The 21,132-nt window shown below is 40.1% G+C and overlaps 1 pseudogene; it reads right to left on the reverse strand.

Annotated features, from left to right (window-relative positions):
* Positions 1-6,929: 6,929 nt before the first annotated feature.
* Positions 6,930-18,048, reverse strand: LOC121300262 (annotated as a pseudogene).
* Between the last annotated feature and the right edge of the window lie 3,084 nt (positions 18,049-21,132).

Raw genomic sequence — 21,132 nt, forward strand, 5'->3', positions numbered from 1 at the left:
GCTTCTCAAATGCAAAAAGTACCATGTGATTCTGAGTCTTCAAGCACTACACTAGGCAATGTGGCTTTGAAATAAGTCTGTAGGAAAAATATGTTTGGGACAAGATCTAAAAATGACCTCAATTAATAAACAAGACAATATTGCAAAGGGGTGCCTTCATATGAACTGTGCAAAATGGCAACATATCATCTTGGCAGTAATAATAATCCTAGCAATTTGAGAAATGTACTGACAGGAATGATGTTTTGGAGTAATAGCATTGTTCATCTGGGCAAGTGAAGCAGAGAGAATAATAGCTAACAGGTAAGCAGCGACACAGCCAGAACAGTAAAGAGACTGGAACACAATGAGCTTTCTCAGAGGGGAAAATGTGGTGCATACAAACAATATGACCGCCCTGTACCATGCTACTGAATCGATATTGCTCGAATGAACCTGGAGGTAATGTTTCTTAAATAATGACTGCAATTGTGTGGAAACGCACAGGGTAGAACAAATCTAAAGGTAGGATTCTCTCTCAAGCCAAGTCCATATTAGTATTTGTTTGTTGTTCTATTAGCTCTTAGCTTTACTCTCAGATAGTGATCTCCCTGTACAAATATGAATAACAAGGTGCCAATTAAAATCAAAGGCCACCAATAACACCTAAAAGGAGGTGGTACCATTTCTTTGCACCCCTAACCCCTAACCCCACACAGCCCCAGAAATACAGCAAAACGAAAGTTTAGCATTCCCTGCATGCACCTTTACATTTTAAGTACCTGTTTGCCTGTGACGGTTGTTTTAATCACAGCTTGCTGGCCGTCTTAAGTGGAGACGCAGGGCCACAAATCAGATGTGATTCCTCCACGCTGGATCAGACAGGTAGAAAATTTGGGTCACACAATCTCTTACATTCAGACCAGACGAATTCCCTTAGTCCTGCGTTGTGGAGATTCACAATTTCAATTACTGTGCTGGAATAAGAACCCTCCAGCTGCCTGTGCCTGTGGATGTGTCGTTAGACACAGTTAAAACAGAGCAGATGTATCACCTCGCTCCTGGAAGATTGCTTAAAGAGAGATGCTATGAAGGACTATCGATCTGAAATAAACGACTCATGTGAGCATTGTGTATGAATCACCCGATATGCTTGTGGCCACGAGTATATCGGGTGATTCATACAACATTTATTTATAACCAAAAAACGCCCACAATATTTACAAATTTTTAACTTAAATTTGGCGGGGAAAGGGTTAAAAATCTCAGCCATGCCAAATATACGTGCAGATTGTGGCCAGGTGCTGATTGATTGATTGATTGATATATAAGAAGAGCCAGCTGCTCTGTTTGACAGAGTTAGGTTAGGAGAAGGGCTGAGAGCAGCAGGTTGTGATCCCTGGCACTGAGCTAGCCTTGCTTGGGTGCATTTTTTTATTGGTTTGTTAATAAAAGTGCAATCTCCTGTCTCTAGCCTCTGCTGTTCCTGCTGCTTGCCGAGACCATCAGCTGCCCTGTCACAATAATAGAGACAGATAGAAAGAGAGAAAAAACAAAACAAAAAAAGTTATCAGGAAAAGACTTAAATATAGAATAACTGTCAACACTGCCACATTATTACCCATTCCATCATATCGTTTACAAGACGCACCATCAATCTGTTTCTACGATCACTTTATTTCTTGGTAGTCACGCTACACCAATGCAGCTCCGTGAATTGGTATGCAAGGCTCTGCTCCCTTCAGCAATCAAAGCTAGTTTACACAAAGACCTTCTCATTGCTCCCTGCCTGAGATTGCTCTCTGAGTCAATGATAGTAGAATAAAGCAAGACCACAATTTTAAATGAGAATAAATAAAAATGTAAAAAATGAGGCAATAAGCAGGCAGACAGCTTGCAATGAGATAGTGATGGAAATAAGAAAACAGAGAGCGAGAGAGACAGCATTTAACAAGGAAGAAAAGGGAACATGTAGGGAAAACAAGAGAGAGATGGTATTGTAGCCGACTGTGGAAGCTATACTACTGTTGAGTTTGATTGCAACTTGAGTGCACAGGCTCCCTCCCTCCAAAAGAGATAAGGAGCTCATAAAACATATAGAACATATTTCAAAGTATTATTTGTGTCCGTTGTCTGAATACACTTCAAGCTATTTCTTAAAAAAGAATATATGTAATGTTAATCATATTTTAAAAACAATTTACATATTGCTGTCATGAATTCGTGTTGGTAGTGGTTAACTGTTACAGAAACATGTTTCAAAATAGCGTTTAAAAGTGTTTAATCACAATAGAAAGAACCCTTTCACTTATAGCCCTTACCTGTGCTTGTTGGGGGGTGTTTTATAGTATGTGTCCTGGGAGGAGAGAGGGGATTGAACAAGAAAAACATGCTCAATAATGTATTATTTAACAAGGAGAGGAGACGAAGGTCCAGCTCTTTAAGTGCCCCAGGGATTGCAGAGATGTAAAATAGACGTGCAGTCAGTCCTGTTACAGTCCTGGTGAGGCTCTGCCCCAAACAGAAGTTCACACAGTTCATTTCCTGGCATGTAAACGAGTTGCAAGGACTGTACAGTCAACAGCAGATATTCAGTTTGTTTTATTTTCTTAGTGATAGTATTCGATGGACAGTCTGGAGGTGATGTAGCCTAAGGAAGGTGGCTGCTCATTGCTGGTCTATGTTCCTCTTTTTAAAACCCCTTCAGCCACTATTTATTCTTTTGTAGCTGCAGCGGCTTCCTCCACAACCTCAAATATTCAATTCTAAATGCAATTGGCTAATTAAGGTACCATGTAAATACAATGCAGGTCAGTTACCTGTATTAGGGTTGCCATTGTTCATTCTTCACACTGTACTGTATTTCCTTGATATCCAGGAATAGAAAATCTACAGAAATCTAGGATAAAACCTGATGAGCGTTTTTTTAAAGAGCTTTTTAAACGCAGTCAAGTCTTCAAACCCAAGAAAAAAATACCAAGTTAAGGGAGCAGGTTCTAGCTGGCAGTTAATCCATCATCCGCAGCAGATAAGGCAGTCTTCTCTTAACTGGTGGCTGCAGACCAAGATAATATAAATTGTGATTTAGACTAATGCACGGTCACTGCTGGGAACCTGATCAATCTGGAAACCTGGTTAACGTGATTCTGCCTGGTCCTTTACATCAGTTTAACACAGAGGGCAGCCTCCCTTCAATACTGGTCCACTAATCATAGGGGTTTTTTTTGTGTGCGACATGTTAGCAACAGATCTACCCTCTCCTCCTGACCCACCGATCCACACATCATGGTCTACAATGCTGGGTCCTATGAGTACATTTATGATGAGGTGGCCAGAACTGAACAGTATACTAGATGAGGTCTAAAAAAAACCTGGTATATTTTTCTCATTGCCTTGTATCCCATGCTTATGATTATTTTATTATTTAATCTAATGTTCTATTTTCTATTTGACATTTTATTGAAAAAGTTGTTAAGGATAGCTTTTCAAGACATTTAAAATAGGTCCAATCAGCACCATGTTGTAATTAAACCTGTCATTGCATTGTAACGACACACTCCTTGGTGTTATTAGTGTATTAATTTAAATAACATAGTGAGGAAAAGAAGAAAAAAAAAAGCTTCTTTTTGCTGGCTCTAGGGTCAAATGGAAATAAATGTGTAGTATCTGCAAGACACACAAGAGTGCTTAGTAAATGAAATGGGACCCAAACACGTCTCACTCAGCGAGGTCCAGCCCTGCAGACCTTTCAGGAGTTTACAGCGCAGCTCCTGTATTCTACCGCTTCACTCCTGCAGCACTAGGCAGCTTGCATGGTTTGGTTTGCATCACAAAATGTTTCGATGTTTAAAACAGTGAATTAGTGAAGGTCCTTATCCAGGGAAATAGAAGTCTGTCCACATGATCCAAAAGCTGATGATTATTGAACTATTGAATGGTTAAATGCTGAGGGTGTACAGCGCACAAATACGTAGCACTGCTAAATACATTTTATTTTCAATGTAAGCAAAGAAGTATTTGCAAAAAGTTTTTCAAAAGGTTTTAGTATTTTGATCACATCTGCTGTTGTAACATTTCTTAAGCATTGCTCAGCTGTCAAAAGTCTGGTTAGGTGGCACTCTACCTTGTCTCAGTGTGATTCACCTTTCCAAGGCAGCCCGCTGAGCTGGGAACTCAGACAGCTTCCCACGCGGTGACTGGCTGCGACAGCCTGACACTTTACCCATTGGCAACAAATAAATAACTTTGAAAAATATATTTTTACTTCAGCATCTGGGAGTTTACAGAGCTGGCTTGGTATATTTCTTCCCTAGGATTCTAAAATATTTAATTCATAACCCCAAACTTTACTTCTCTTCTACAGACATAAAAAATAAGGGGGGGGCGAGGGGGGTTAACCCAGTCGTAACCGTTGAACATGCAACACTGAACTATTGAACATGCTATAAATTTAGCTGTATTGATGTTATTAAAGTCCCACACACTCTATTGTCAATGAGAGTCAAGAGGCTGCAAGACCCACTGTCAGCTCTGATTTCAAGTTCTGCAATTCTTTTAATTTGTAAACTGCCCAATACACAATACTATACTACAGTACCTGCATGCAGTTCTGTCATTCCCAGACTTGTGCAATATAGAAATTCCAGAAACATGGCAAGCTCAGTCATGCAGCACCCTGATCCACAGCTTTGTCTCAAACAGGCATGTCCAACAGCATACATTTCTCACGATAAGCATCCAAAGGGTAGGTTTTTGCAGCTATGAGTTTTGGTGACACGTATTATTATTATTACTGTAGGTGTAATAGTGCCCCCTGCTGTTTCCTTCCGTGGCAATACGGAATACTGCATCTCGCTCGATCTGGAAAGAAGTCCCGAGATCAAGTTTTTGGAGACCCGACTGCAGTTTGAGACTAGAAAAATGTGTGGCCCTTCCCAGCGTTCCCTTTTTTGTCTTTTTTTTTTTTTTTTTTTTTACATGCTGTATACCCATGACGACCACTGGGCGGTTCAAATCCAGCCAGGCGCCTGCAAATGAATTGAGCTTGAGTGATCTCAGACAAGCTCTCAATGGATTTTGGTCCTACTTCACAAGAAACGACACCTTGTACATGTTCTTACTTTGCTCAAAACTAAATACACAAAAACCTTTAAGACGTGCAAGCTGAAAGACCTCTACCTCCTGTCAGACTTTTCACAGCGTGGTTTTAAACCGCTAAGCAACTGTTTATAAGAACAAGCAGTACTTCTGAAATAATTGGGAGGGCTGCTTTTACTTAATCCATTAGTAAAAAATGTCCTGCTTTTCTCTTCTCCCCCTTGGTGTGCTGCAATGCCTGGGGGTAACCCTACAGCTCTGATTATAAACTACTCTTTAAGAGAGATCCAGCAGCACAGCATTAGGGACGGAGGAGAGTCAGAAATTATCATCCTCAAGTAAACTCATCCAAGACTTTAATTTGCTTTGGTTGTAATATTTTTAATTTCATGATTTAAAAGGCCGTTGAGTGCTTGTCTGCAAAAATGCTTCAAAGGTGTGCTGGACCCAATTCCAAAGAGGCTGGCAGTCGCTATTTGCGCAAATCGATCCAGTGGATATATAAAACGTGGCACCAACAGCAAACAAGCAGTCATTTTCATAGTAGTCATAAAGAGTATTATACTACATGCGTAACACATATTTAGCAAGTTCTTCATTATGAGTTGCATACTTTGTCTTTCAGCTTGACAGTTTCAATAGTCATCGGGGTGAGCGCTTCCCTGATAAATTTAGTAACACCTCCATATGAGTGCATGTTAATTATTAACTGAATGAAGTGCAACTAATAAAGCCCAAAAAGACAGCACAATATTCACATTTGTAACACACATTACACCCACGTACTGATCTCCAGTAATCCAATCAAATGTGCTTGTTTAATAAACTATATATATATATATATATATATATATATATATATATATATATATATATATATATATATATAAATCTGGTTTAGTCCCAGATTTCTAGTGAACACAAGATTTGAAAAAGGTTTTACCCAGTATAGTCCAGCTGATAGCATTTCTGTTCCAAACAGGGACGTTCACTTCAATGATTATTGCCCTAGAATCTACATTCTAGTATTTCCTTCATTACAGAGACATCTCGAGTTAATTCACTGGCTGTTGCACTTTATTGCATTCAATGAGGGATACTGCATTCGACGAGTGTTTGAAAATGCCCAGGAGTAAAGAAAACTGAAGTCCATTTAAGGGTCGAGGGTCTGTATGAGACAAGGAAAGACCAAAATAGAAAAAAAAAAGAAAAAAGTTACATCTGTTAAAACATAACGAAGAATAACCTTGTTTAAATATGCTGCTCACATAAAAAAAAATGATGCAAAGCGTGGCTTGGGTCTCGGGATGTAGAATTCAATACACATAAAAAAAGAAGAACAAGTCAATAGACCAGTTAATTTCTACTAATATACCCGATGGTAGTTCCATTAAAGGTGAAACAACTTCAACAGTAAAGATTTCATTTCTGGCAGTCATGTACAGACCACACTTCCATCTTAAAGACCCTTGTTCTTTGACAAGATCCTGCCCTGGACTTAATACTGTACCAGTAAGTTAGAACTGACCTTAATGTATTTAACACTTTTCAACAGCACTATTCAGGAGCAGATACAAAATAACACACATAGCATTGTCTACTGTAGACTTTATGCTTATTTAACCACTGTATCCAAATACTGCAATTTCCAAACAAAGCTTTACATGCATCCCTGCTCAAGTTTGAGCACTGACCAGTAAAATCATTCGTGTTTGTTTCGTTTTCTGAAAAAACATTGTACTCGATACAGGTAACTTCTGGCATATATATTTCAAAGGTGATACTCACTAAACTCAAGCTATTGCATTCCTAAAAACTACAGTCTTAACAGTTTTGTTTTCTTCTTCCTGATTTTTACTAGATGCTTTGTCTGTGCTATTTATACAAACCAAAAAAAACATTGTCAAAGTCAATATGCAATTAAACTGAGGTACTAAAAAGACCCAGATTGAAAAAAAATACTCTTTTATAAATCCTCAGCTAAATTCTGCCATCCTTTTAAAGAAAGGTGGGAATTACAGAATGCTATTACCCTTCCTGACTGAGATCAAAATGATTGTCTGCTATTGCGGCAGAACAGCAAAGTGCTTATATGCAGTAGATGCCTTTGCGGTGTACTCCTGTCAGAAGTCATCCTTGTGGCTTGATGCCTGGCGCAGTGAAGCATGAGAAGTGAAATATATTAATATGATATGAACACACATGTCATGGAAGTAAATATCATCCCCATGTAAACTTTGGTCTTTTGGTCATCGTGTTGCTCTCCCTCCTTGAGAGTCCCGCTCCGTCCTGGTCTGAAGACGACACAGCCTGTAAGGAGACGGGAATCCCTTTATCCTTTCTACAGCTCTTCAAAGGCGGCAACCCTGGTTTTTGTGCTTTGCAAAGTGAGCTGTAAAAAAAAATTATATATATATATATATATATATATATATATATATATATATATATATATATATATATATATATATATATATAATAAAAAAGACAGAATCAGTAATATATATACCTTCAAAAACAAAAGGAGGTAAAACTTGGAAACACTTGTCTGCTGTAGCTGACCTAGTTTCTTATACATGTTATCAGAACTCAGAATCAGAAACCTGCTTTGGAATGCCCAGAACTCAGAACCGGAACCTACTTTAGAATGCCCTGTGAGGTTCTGATATATACCCATAAAACAAACACTTGCAGTAAGACCCAAAAATTCAAAAGGCAGAGCAAACCCAAACCGGAATTGAGAGCACTGACAGTCGTGGGGAACGGCTGCGCTCCTTTGCAGTTCCATACCAGTACTTGTTTATTTCAGTCTTCGAGGTGACTGCAGTTGCAGTGGTTTGGTTTGCTTCATGTCCAGTTCTTGGCAATTTCGAATCTTTCCCAGTCAGACTGGCTGGCAGCACACTGCACACCTACAGTATGACTGCTTTTGAAATTCCTGCCTTCGGCTGTACACTGTTAAAGCCACTAGACTTAAATAAATAAATAAATGTATGTGCTTAGAAAGCACTGATGCAAATATGGGGACTTAAAAGACACATGTATTGTTTATTTAGTGATTTCTGGGACAGATAGGGATTTGTAGAGCTTGTGTTTACCAATCTTCTTCAATTTCACGCTCGGCAGGACGTTGTATCCGAGACGGGAAGCTAGTCAGGACGTGCTCCGTCACTGCCCCCGGCTGTGGAGGAGAGGGGGCGGACGGCTGGGTTTACTCTTGCGAAGGCAATTATCTTCTGCCTGCCTTCACCTTGGCAGCAGTTCTTAAAGGGATCAATAGGGAACAGGAATTTTCTGACCGGCAAGTGAGGTTCCAAAGAGTTTTTGCACCAACATCCGACCTGCTGCAAATCTAATTAGTTGTTAATCACTGGACTGTGTTGTGCCAGTTCCTTAGTCTCACATTGATTCTGGCAGCTGGATGGAACTCTTTTTTTTTTCATGCCTGCTTTCGTTCTAGGAAGGTATGGTAGCGAGAGCGCTACACAAGTGATTTAAGACTAGAAGCAAAGGTTTCACATGTAGGCTCCAGTTAGTCATTACTGTCCACGGTTTCTGTACCAGTCAGTCCTTTTAATGTACAGTTTACTCTGCACATAAGCCAGCACTGAGAGTTTACAAGCTGTGAATTATTCAGTGTTCAGCAGGCTACACTACAGTTAGGGCTTTCAAACAGTTTCAATACCTTTTTAAAAGGACGTAAACATTGTTTCTGCTATAATCACTCTTCCCCTATACTTGTCTCAGACAAGCTTTCGATCTGCATCTAGTGCCAATACACCATGGTGATGCAATACACCAAATGAAGCGAACAGCTGAAACAGTTTATAAGGTCACATCCGATGACTTTCTGAAATGAACCAGAATAAAGAACAGAATAAAGCCTGCAGCTGGTTAGACTCACTACTGAAGAAACAGAACTTCTGCTTGAAATGCAAATGACCTACTAAGGTAGTTTGCTAATCTCCACCTGTGGTGTACAATTTGTAAATGTGACTCAATATTAAAATGAACACCTGTTATTTTAGTTTTATCGATTTTGATCACGACAGCAGCTTGTTGTCCAGCAATCATTTTTGACTCTCAGCCTCAATTTGTGACTGCTCAGGGAAGGCTGTCAAAACGTAATTTTCAGTAATTGATAGATACCTTTCTCCCTATCCCAGTCCCTGATTGATTCAGGACTGGGTTGAGTAGGTGGCTGATTAGGATGATTGGCAGATTTAGCCTTGGAAACCAGAGGAATGTGTTGAATGTCAAAGCAGTGCTGTAACAAGCAGCAGCTATTTAAAAAACAACAGCATACATTCAAATAGATTTCAAACGTTCATTGAACAGGACAGTCAGGTTAATACAGTACACACACTCAATGAATTAAAATGTAATTAGGAGAAATGCAAAAGAATATCTAAGCAGAACAAATGCTCAGAAACAGCTGTCCACTTATTAGTACAAACATTCAGAAAAGAACGTACATAGAGAGTACCTTTCAATACCAAACCAAATGAGCTGTCAAATGCAGACCGGTCTCCTGCCCTGGGACACATGCTACAGTAGGTGAAATAAGAACCAAATGGATCATGTTCACAAGGGCTGCGGGATCACCCAGATTGAACTGGTATTTGTGAATGAAGTCGAGAGGCTAGCAGAGCTGGTTCTAACCTAACAGACCACCCGTCCCATGTTATTTGGTCATTTAAAAATTCTATGTCATAGAAATTCTTCACTTTAAATGATGCCACTTCAGTAAACTTCTATTCCGCAGTGCGAACTAGAAAATATATAATGATGTTCTCTGTTCAGAGAGGATTCAAATCCCCAGTTTAATTTAGCAGGGTCATTTCAGTCACACATGCAACTGACAGTAACCTTTCATGTGTGACTTCACCAGCAGTCTCTTTCTCACTTGGTAGCAGCACACACATTTTATATGTTAAATAAAAAAAAATCGAGACTTTCACTTTTCTCAGTACCACAAGACCGTTTCAGCCTGGACGTCATTTACTCCCTTAAATAATCAGGTCAAGATGCATCAAGTTAATGTGAAAGGGCCTCGAGTGAGCGGAGGTCCACTGACTGGGTAGCACAAGGAGTGAAGTCCCTGCTTGTTGTAATCTTGAAACCAAGTTTATTAAATTGCATCTAGTATTCATGTGCAGCTGCTTCATAACATTGGCCTGTCCAATAGCATTTCTGTTCCAAACAGGGACGTTCACTTCAATGATTAGTTTAGTGGATGTCCCATGGGACGAACGTGAATGACACTTCTCAGCCAGACCACTCACAACAAGCAAGATTTAATACATGGAGCCTTGCACATTTAATATGGAAATGGAAAACTTGTGAATATTTTACAAAAATCTTTCCTTCACATTTATTAAATCCAACGCAGAATCAATGACTGCTGAACCACTGTACTGAATCTTACTTGAAGGAAGTACTACTGTTTAATAAACCCGGCTTGTGACTCAAATGGTTTCAAATTCTCATTCAATATGTGTTTCATTGCCCAATACATTTTCTATCCATCAGGCCCAAAAACTACATGACTATAATTTTGTACGTCATTGCATTTTCTAACACTATATCACGTGGACACCTGGCACAGCATTAGGGTTATAATGACCTGTGCTGTATACAATCCTAAAGTAAGGTACCTTTTTAATGGTGCTCTGCTTGCTCGTTCCCTTGTCTGCATTCTCGTTGTGCAGGATGTCTAAGGGAGTCTCCCTCTCTTTCAGCTTCAGCGACTCAATCTCCATTTTCAATTCATTCAGCTGCTCTTGCAGGTTTTTACTCTTTTGCATATACTCCACCCTGCAAGGAGGATAACCCGAGATTAGGCTGGTGTCAGGCACAAAAGCATGTCTTTGGGAATTAGGTTATCAGCGTTCAGGTGCTAATATGTGGCCCAATATGCCTGGTAAACACTGATCATTGCATACTACCGTTCCTCATCACCTACAGTATGTTTCTGTAAAATGTCATCTCTGCATTCCCAGCTGCAATGACTAAATATCGTATTTCTGGTCAGTTCGGTCCAGATAATTTGGAATATAGTACGTTTTTCATATTGGACTAAAAACTCTGTGTTAAATCAAGACATCTTTACTGAACAGACACAAGCAAATAACACTTTAATTTTAACATTAAAACCTAGGTTTAAAATTACTGCATTAGCACCAAATGGTAAAAAAAAAAAAAATTATCTTGGATCCAGTTTTACTGGCCACTCACTTTTATTAAACGTGCATTAGCAAAACCAGAAACTTACTTTTCCTTCTCAATCTCCATGGACAGACGTTTCATGTCGGTATCTTTGAAATCGAAAGTGAGATTGTCCCCGTTGAAGTTAAAGCTGGGGATATCAGCGGGCAGTGCATTTGCATTGGAATTGGTTGTCTGAAAATAAAAACGTAGCAGCAAGTTAATGAAGCACACTAGAACAGGTCTATAAGGGCTGTCCCTGGGGGTCGTGCTCACCGTGTACGCAGACTTGCTGGTGATCTCCAGCAGCTTGTGTTTCGCCCTGCGTTCAGACTCCCAAGCTTCCTGCAAGTCCTGCTTCAGATGCTCTGCCTCTTTGGCCCTGAAGAAGGAGAAAAAAAAAAAAAAGCAGGATGAAAACTGCTCAAGTTGACCACATTCCGGGGACAGGCTTGCTGAATCTGTGGTTGATGATCACAAACACTACGTGATGGAGAAAAGGGATCCTGTGTAAGTGTGCATGCAACAGAAGAGCCGTGTAACTCATGCTCCTCACATGATGTCTGGGGTTTGCAAACCTAACTGTTCCCTATGTGAGGATAACCTTGACAGGTGCTCCTAAACAGCGCCTCACAATCATAAATGCTGCAATACTGACATATTGGGAAGGTAACTAAAGTCACCACAGTCTAAGCACTCTCTTTTATCAGTCTCTGCTTTTATGACATTTAAGAAATCTGTTTTTTGAATGTAATTTTATTTAGAGAAATTATGCTGGTATTGCTTGTTTCAAGGTATTTTCAACCAAAAACTGGCATATAAGGTTGAGGAGCCCTCCTTGGTTCTCTTGTGCTGCAAACAAGTGTTTGGGCAGATTCCCTAAATCAATGCCCTGATTAATGGGCCAGCGTGTATTGTGATAAAGCACAGTGTGATGGTGCTCGCGAGGCCCCCACACACCTCCTCTCAGACTCCTCTGCCATCTTGAGAGCCAGCATCTCTGCCTCCAGCACCTTCTGCTCCATCAGCCTCTTCTCCTGCTCGCTGCGGATGGACGTCACTTTGATCCGCTGCATCTCCTGCTCTGCCTCGGCTGCTTTCTGCGCTAGCAGCTTGGCTTCCTCTTCTGCAATCTGGGCTTTCTCGTGCAGCAGTTCTGCTGTCTCCTCTGACCTCAGCTAAAGTGGGAACAAAAAACACAGCGACTTAATGCAGCTCATGAGGACGAACTAAAAAACATAGACAATGAATAAATATATATGAATGAATAAATAAATATAGATGAATAAATATCTCTTATTTTTCACCAATTGATTTACCTTACTTATAGTCCACCTGTAGCAGTCAAGATGTTCTTAATTGCAGTGAAAGCTTTTTTTGATTTAGATTTCAATTTTACTGCATATTAAATGTTGAATAGCATCACTATTAAGTACTCATTAGAAGTGGTCAACAAGGTATTATAAACAAGGTTAGTTATAATAACTGCCTGTATCAATTCAGTGCTATAAGAACATGTAATCAAGGTACTTAGAAAGAAACCGTTTCATTTACAACATGAACAGAAGCTTTACACCAATCCGCCATTAAAATGTTATTCCTTTAGTCAAGTCTTTAAATCTGTTATAAATAATGTACAGATGTTTTATAAACAGATGCTTCAACTAAAGTGTGACCCTTGGAACACAAAGCTTGCTATCAGACAAGGATGTTAGTTCCATACGGAGAACTCCATACAAACTAATCCGCAGTAGTCCATATAATAAATGAATACATAACTAAAGCAGCTCACCAGGGCCTCATTGGCCATATGAGCCTCGTCCTGCAGCTGGTGCAGCCTCCTCTCCAGCTCGTCTCGCACTCGCTCCGCCTCCTCTCTCAGCTGCTTCTCCCGGGCCAGCCTCTGGCGCTCCATCTGGGCCGGCAGAAGAAATACTGAGCACTGCGCTGCACACAGATGCTCAAAGACAGGAATGCTTTGCCCAGTGTTCTGATGGGACATGCCTTGAAAAGCATCTCTGGATTCTGAACACTGAACACCAAGGCTGCTTACCCCGTAATCAATCTGTTGAATTTGATTTGGTGTGGAGATCGGACCAACGTACATTTTCTATGTTAAAAGCGCTTTGAATTTTGTTTTTGGAACTGGTTACCATAAAAAGGTGACTTATACTGATAGCTTTTCAATAGTATAAAATAACAATGACACAGTGGCTGCCACCTCCTCTCTCTCTCCCCCAGTACCTGCTTCCTTGCCTTCTCCTCCCTGGCTTGAGACTTCATCTGCTGGACTTCCAGAGAGTCCCCCCCCCCTCCTCCTCATGAACAGGTCATGATTCCCGATGCACAGCTGAAGAATCTGCAAGAACAAAAAGGTGCAGCGTGCATGAAAGAGACCCTTCCATTTAAATTCCAGTTGGGTCAATTATAACGTGTTATTTGTTGCTAATAACACCAAGTACCTAGTAACGCAATGCAGTTATTTAATTACTAGCCCTTTCCTGTTTCACCCAAAGCTCCACTATAAAACCCAGCAGAACAAAAGTTTACACTCTTAAGTTTTTAACGATATTGAGCATTGGAAGATAACCTTGGCCCGAGCACCAGTTAAACCTTTTCCCAACACTGATAGATTACACTAGATGTTGCATTTCTACTTGATTGCATTGATATTGAGAAACAGCCTTTCTTCCCTGTTAAATGCAGAGATGCGTTCACATCCTAATTCAGGTTTATAACACTTGGCTCTTAAATGATATTGATCGGCCTGGGCTTTGAAAACACCCAGTGCATCACTGATTTTCTGTAACTAAGTGGAAGAAACATAACCTTTGTTTTCATATTATTGAGTGAACACAGCTTGAGAGCTTGCCTTAGTAAGCTCAGAAAAACATTACAGCTGAGAGCTACTTGAAAGACAATGAAATGGTTGTGTGAAACCAAAAAGCAGGAGGAATTACACAAACCAATAGAAAATTGACGCTCACTCTGAATCCAGACTCGTTTGAGCAAAAAAAAAAAAAAAAAAAAAGATGAATACAGAGACTAAAACATTAAGAAATGCCAGATCGTGTTTCTCCCTGGGTTCTGCTTGCACACGTTTTAATATTATTCAGAGTTCACAGCTGAGCAGGGCTCAAGCACAAGTATAAAAAGCGATATACCCTCTGGGGGGCAGACAGGGAGTCATGGCAGTAGACTGGAAAACAGGATGTTCAAGCACCCCAAGGCAGCATTGCTTCCACTTTCAGAGCACTGCATATATCCAGTAAATAACAGCAAATAGCGTCGTCCACCCAGTCATCCCCCCCCCCCCCCCCCCCCACCATTTAAAAAAAAGCCCTAAATTAATCGCAGAGATGATTATTAAAACAAAGAAACAAAAACACAGGGATACACAAACCAAGGTCTGGAGTCAACCAGGTTTGACAGGTGTAATTAAATAATTAGCTGAAAAAGACCTGGAAGAAGGTTACACTGGTAATTTGGGGTATAGGTGGAACAAAGCCCAAGATGGATCCGGACCTACAGGACCAGAATTGTGCACCCCTGCATTACGTGCACTGTCCACCCGTGTTACGTACACTGTCCACCCCTGTGTTACGTACACTGTCCACCCCTGCGTTACGTGCACTGTCCACCCCTGCGTTACGTGAATGCACTTACCAGCTTATTGACCCTTAACTTTGAAGAATTAAACTTGAACACGTCAATCTTTTTGTCCAAGGGCTTTATTGCAAACTGAAAGACAGAAAATGAAGAATAAAAATCGGTTTGAAAATTTGTACCAGGACACAGGCAAATGACATGCGGCTTTTCCTCAACCGTGGCAGAACACGGTCAATACCTCTTTGCCGCTGTAGGAAATGTTACGGATTTCGTTCCAAGGGAAGGAGATTTTCGGGGTGAGTTTGTTCTGAGGATCGTAAATGTGAAGTCCCAAAGCATCCACTCCCAGCAGCAAATTGGTTCCCTTTTTGTTCTGTGTATAACAAACCGGACAGGGACGGGTTATGAAAGAGGGTAATGTAATTCTGCACCACGCGATTGTGTGCTGTGCTTAAATTAACTGATGACAAATTTTCACAGGCATGAACACTGTAATGCCAAGCAATACCTTCAATACAATGCAAGATGTCAAACCGATAACCAATTACTAGCCACTCGCACAACTTCATGATGAAATTGTTATTTTAATTAAAAATAAAATCGGACAAATGGGATCATCACAGCAATTTGCAGAGATGCGGCCTGCCATCCGGACACTAGTCAAATGCTTAAGAGTTCATCCAACAGTAAAATAACTACACAAAGCAGGCAAAAGGGAGGCACATGTGTGGAGACATGCATGATGAAGCACCACAATGACCATCATATCCATCTCCTCTGGGATGAACTGGACAGCAATGGCTTCCAAGCCATGTGGCGACACACTGGCAGATCAGCTGCTGTTTAGCTGGTAAAACGGGAGCTATTTTTAAAATAAGACTTAAAATAAGACTGCCAGCACCTTGCAGGAGTTTGTATCCAAAACAAACTGCATAGTGAACGAGCATGCAAGGGAAATGGCATTGTGAGCTTTTATTATAACATGTTTAGATTTTTATTATAATATCACAGTATCAGATAAGTCTTAACTAAGACAGGTCTTACCCTAATGAAAAAGTAGTTCACGCCATACATCTCAAGACCCTGTGCTATCTTCAAATACTCCATCTCTGCCTCATCCCTGCAGAAAAATTAATTCATTAATAACAATAACAGTAATAATAATAATAATAATAATAATAATAATAATAACAACACAACGCACTGCATAGTATTGTTTTTCACTATTTGCCCACTTTTTAAATCAACACATCCCTAGCTGGGAGGTCGGATATACAGAACCTTATATTCTGTGCATCGTATTTATCCCTGTGACAGAAGTCCCATTCTATAAATCAGAATCTCAATCTGCTAGCTGCACAACAAGGATATGTCTCTATCTCTTACTTAATACTCAGACCAGTTCTGCTGTCATCTTCTGTGCGGAATTTGTGTTTTTTAAGGTTCCTTCAGGTATTTTCATTATTGGATTCAGCAACAGCCCCAGTTTTGAAAATTGTCTTTTTGAATTTGTTGACTCTAAAATATAAGTAGACTGTTATATTGGAATCATGGACCCCCAGTCTGGTCTTGTTATAGGTTGTCACTAGGACACCAGGACTGTATAACGAACCTTGTTTTCCCTCTGTGTTCTCCATACCAGGCAGAAATTCTTCCCTCCCACATCTCAGGTGTCATCTGGTACAGGTTTATCACCTTGAGGAGGTCGTAAAGGACACAAGTATTTATTAGATTCATTTATTTTGAAGTGTCTAGCCAGGATAGGCTCTTGAGTTGCAGCTGGTTTCCAGGAGAGCCCCGGATACATCAAATAAATAAGCTTGCAACCACGGCAACAGCAACCATAATCAATAACAGCGTCAATTAACAGAAGATCCGGAATTTCTGCGGGCTCAGCATCATCAGGTAAAGCATTCCATAAGCTGGCATATGCAAATCCATGTGCTCCAAAACCGGACTTAAAAACCAAGGGACTGTAACCCTAAAGCGGTTCTCTGATCTTGAGGAATATGTTGCGGACATAAAACCGGAACGATATTGTGGAGAATGCCCATTTAAAAGAGTTACATTTTAATAATTTAAATCTTTTCTGTGCTCAAGGGAGCTGTGTTAGGTAAGAAAAGACTGTAATCTAAATGTTATGTGCTTGAATTGGGTTTGCAGGTTGACCAGCTTTGGTGACATGATTTACAACTGGTTCAAATACCTGGGATCTGAATAATACCAATAACACCATAACTCCCCCAGTCTATTCTAATAAACAAAAGGGCATTTTATCTTACTATGGGGCAAAATTGCTAGCTATGAGAATAAATAAATAAATAAATAAATAAAGACTTTAAAAGGGGAACTATAATGCAAATGAATATATAACCATTTCAATAAAAAACATTAACTAAAGCTGTTGATGCATTTTCAGCCTCTCCTTGAGCAGTACATCATTTAAAAACCATTAAAACAAATGAACAACGAGTGGATTGGAGCTCTCTTCCGTTGTGCTTTGTGTCCCGTCCTGTCATTGACTCACGCTATAGTCACACATAGTATATTCTATTGAGTGGATGTCCCCTTCCTATAATTTGAAGCCATTGTTTTGTTAAGGCCACCCTTTGTTGGTTTAAAGACTTAGGCACACAAAAATACTTTGTTACTGTTTTTCTTTTTGTTATTTGCACTGGAACACTTTGCATTCCGACATAATTCACCCTGCCGGCGTTCACTGGTGTGGGCGGCTGTCAATAATATGACGTACCAGCGGCGCCAGAAAGAATCCAATATGGAGACGGCCAGAAAGCTAACAAAAAAATTGAAATATTGGCCAAATATTGTCACAGCGAGACGCATTTGTGATGTATACAGAGCATTTAGAGAGCCTTATTATTTTGAGTACAGTTCCCTTTTAAGAGTTTTTTCTTCCACCTTGAATTTCTTGCTGTTGTTTTTATTAGTTTTATAAAATAACGGAGGTAAATGCTTTGCTCTGGCTTTTGAAGCGTGCATGAACCGCAGGCAGCTAGCTGTCCTGGAAACGCGGCCTGCTCACCCGGTAGCAGTTCTTCTCGAGCCAGAAACCCAGGCTTGTGCGCACCGGGGTCATAATCTCCATACTGAAAAACAAAACAAGGGAACAACGTCAGAGCAAGATTCTGAACTCCAAAAGGGGTCTGTTAATATCCCTCAAAAAGGCCACCTGCAGTCTAAAATAGCCTTAGGGGTGCTAGTCTAAATAAGAGGGAGGTCTTCAGACACGGCGAGTATATTATATTATTAAATGAATTGTTATTTGTAGAATGCATTCCTTGAAATAAGAAAACCTATTGCACAAGTAATTAAGCATTATGTGAGCACCAGTTCAGAGGGTCTCACACGCCTGCTAAACAAATCCAACCATGAAAATGAATCATGGAAGCAGCCTAGGACACATTTAAGTACATATTAAAATCCTGAGGCTCCAAATAATACTGTCATTAAATCATGCTGTCTGGGGGCATCATAATATGATCAGTCACTCCCAACATGACGAAAGTGTGCTCAGAATCTCTGCATCAGAACAGAGAGCGAAACTTAGTGTGGGAGACCCGCTAGGATATGAACCACAGCAAAAAGTGTTACCAGCATCGAAAAAAATAGAAAACGTAAGGCATCACCAACAGCAAATAGTGACAACCAAAAACTCTGTCTTGATGTTAAATTAAAATGTAGTCAATGTAAAACTACAACTGTGTGAATTAAACAGCCACACATTAACCCTTTCAGTCCTAAATAATTTTTGGCAAGCTAAACAAAGGAACTCCTTTATTGACTAAACATCAGAATAAATATCTTACACACACACACACACAATATCAGACTGAAGCCTGTAAGGTCCCCATGTGATTTTCAGCAGCAAATGTTAAACAAGGGGCCTTCAGGTCCCTCTAGGACTGAAAGAGTTAAAGACACTGGAGTGCTAGGCATTCTTACCCAAATGCTTTATTAGCATCAACATAAATACTGGCCATTATTTTATTGTGCCGAGAATCCTTAGGCTCGTCACTTGATCTTGTTAGTTCAGGATAGTCCAATATGCTATACATAAGGCCACATGGTCTGCTTGGAGCTAGACCACTGGAGTGGGATTGAGCTACAATACATGAAGTGATCAGGTACCAGGAAGCAGCCACGGCTTTTCATCTATAGCTTTCTCTTTGAAATATCGGAATCTTCCAAACCGAACAATAAAACGCAGGCAAAGAACCACAGCATCTGCAACAGAAGGAAATCAGGGGGCTAGTGGAAACACTCTGAAGAGGTCAGACAATGGATTGTAACTCTTGGTTAGCACTCCTTTGAGCTGGGTTGCTTGTGTAGAGAATGCAAACACCACGTAACTGGAGAACAAACTCAACTTGAGAAACAGCTCAAACGAAACACTTCAGCTCTGACATTACAGTTAGGTTTTCTTTGTGATTTTGACCTTGAGTGTAGCAAAGCCTGTTGGCTTAGAATAGCCTTTGCAGTACTGGGAGCGTGATCTGGCATAAGGAATGGGACTTGAGAATGTGTTTGTCATTTTTAACATTAACATGTGAAAGACGTGCCGTGGATACGTTTGGTAACAAGGCGACATGGAATCAGCAGCAAGTTATGACTGGAGGTTAAATTAAGAACTTGTGTGCCACACAGGGAAATTCTTTCTACAGCACAGGGGAGCGATAAAGACAGGTAGCTACATGCATGTAAACACAATGAAATGTTCTTCCAATATAACATTGAATTTAACCAGGAACATCCAGCATCAGCCATACCTAAACACTCAACAGTGATGAACTTAGAAATACTGAAAGAAACAAAAATTCAATGACAAACGTTTCGACTAGAAGGCTTTGTCAGCGTCTACTGCAGCCATTGAAAAAGACCTTTAGGTCGAAATGTTTGTCAATTCATTTTTGTTTCTTTTAGTACACATTCAGTTGTACATGTTTTGCGTTCGTGTTTATTTAAAGGGATTTCTGGCGGGACACGAGTCCACCAGCATGCTGCACTTCCAGCTTCTCTTCAATTCCTAAAGCACTTTTTCCAAATTAAGAGTGATTAAGAAATGATTAACCGAAAGCGATTAGGCATGAAGTCCAAATGCATTATTAAACTTAATTTGGTATCCAATTAGGGATTGCAGTGCAGTATTTTGTTCAGTAGCCAACAAAGTTAAAGAAGCTACTGCAGAAACCCAGCACTTCTGGTAGACTGTCGTGCACTGCATACTACGAAACGAATCCCTTTATTGATCAGTCACAAGATGAAATTAAGATGTATATATTTCTGTAGAATCTCAAAAGATCAACTAGGCTATCGTGATTTGACTGCAATGGCAGCACTGCACAGACAAGTGTTGAATAAAGAAGTTGTTACAAAGCCTTAACGGTATCTCCCGAGTATTATGATGCACCTCATGCTTGCATGCATGCCAGAGAGTCTTCTCATGCTGTTGTGCACCAGCAGGGCGCACAGTCCTTTAGCAGTCTTTCAGAGCAGCTTGATGCAGTGCAAGGTGACAGCGAGAGCCCCTTCTGCATGCAACCCAGCCCTGCCTTGAGCTGCAACGCCTTCTGACAAAGCTATCAGCTTTCCTGGAGGAAAAACACTTCATTTCAATGTGAGATACCAAAATCTGCTCTGTAAATCACCATTCTATATGCATCAGGTCAGGTAAAAATCTCTATTATTTATGCACCATTAGGCTATGATTGGCCAGACAAGAGTTTGAGGCAACATTTATCTTTGGAACAACTTAACACAAATTGAGGTTACTGCCTGGAATCTTGTGTTCCGAGAATCAGTTTTATGCCACAAATGAAAAATGACCAAATAACTTTGTTACAGTTCGGTTTCCTTAATGTATTGTGTTATTTTAGAAAAGACTATTTTTAATTACTCTGCAGTGTGCTTTCACATTGTCCAAGTACAGTGTCAGTAGTAGATTTAGATTGAAATGGTAAACTGGCAAAAATCAAGGAATTTGACAACTACAAATACAGCTATAGATCCAGCAATCCAATCTGAATATTTCCAAAACCATCACATCGAAGTCAGACACAGATCTGCCTAATTGCAATTAGGCTTAGAAACTTTGAGACAGAGTAGACTTTATACACTATCAAAAGATAACTGTTGAAAACTGTTTACACTGTAGCTAAAGTCCACTATTACAGAAAGAGCATTTGAGCCGTCATCAGAAGCAGGGTTTGAATGCATGCTTGT

The sequence above is a fragment of the Polyodon spathula genome, chromosome 25 (assembly GCF_017654505.1).
Source record: "Polyodon spathula isolate WHYD16114869_AA chromosome 25, ASM1765450v1, whole genome shotgun sequence".
NCBI classification, from domain to species: Eukaryota; Metazoa; Chordata; class Actinopteri; order Acipenseriformes; family Polyodontidae; genus Polyodon; species Polyodon spathula.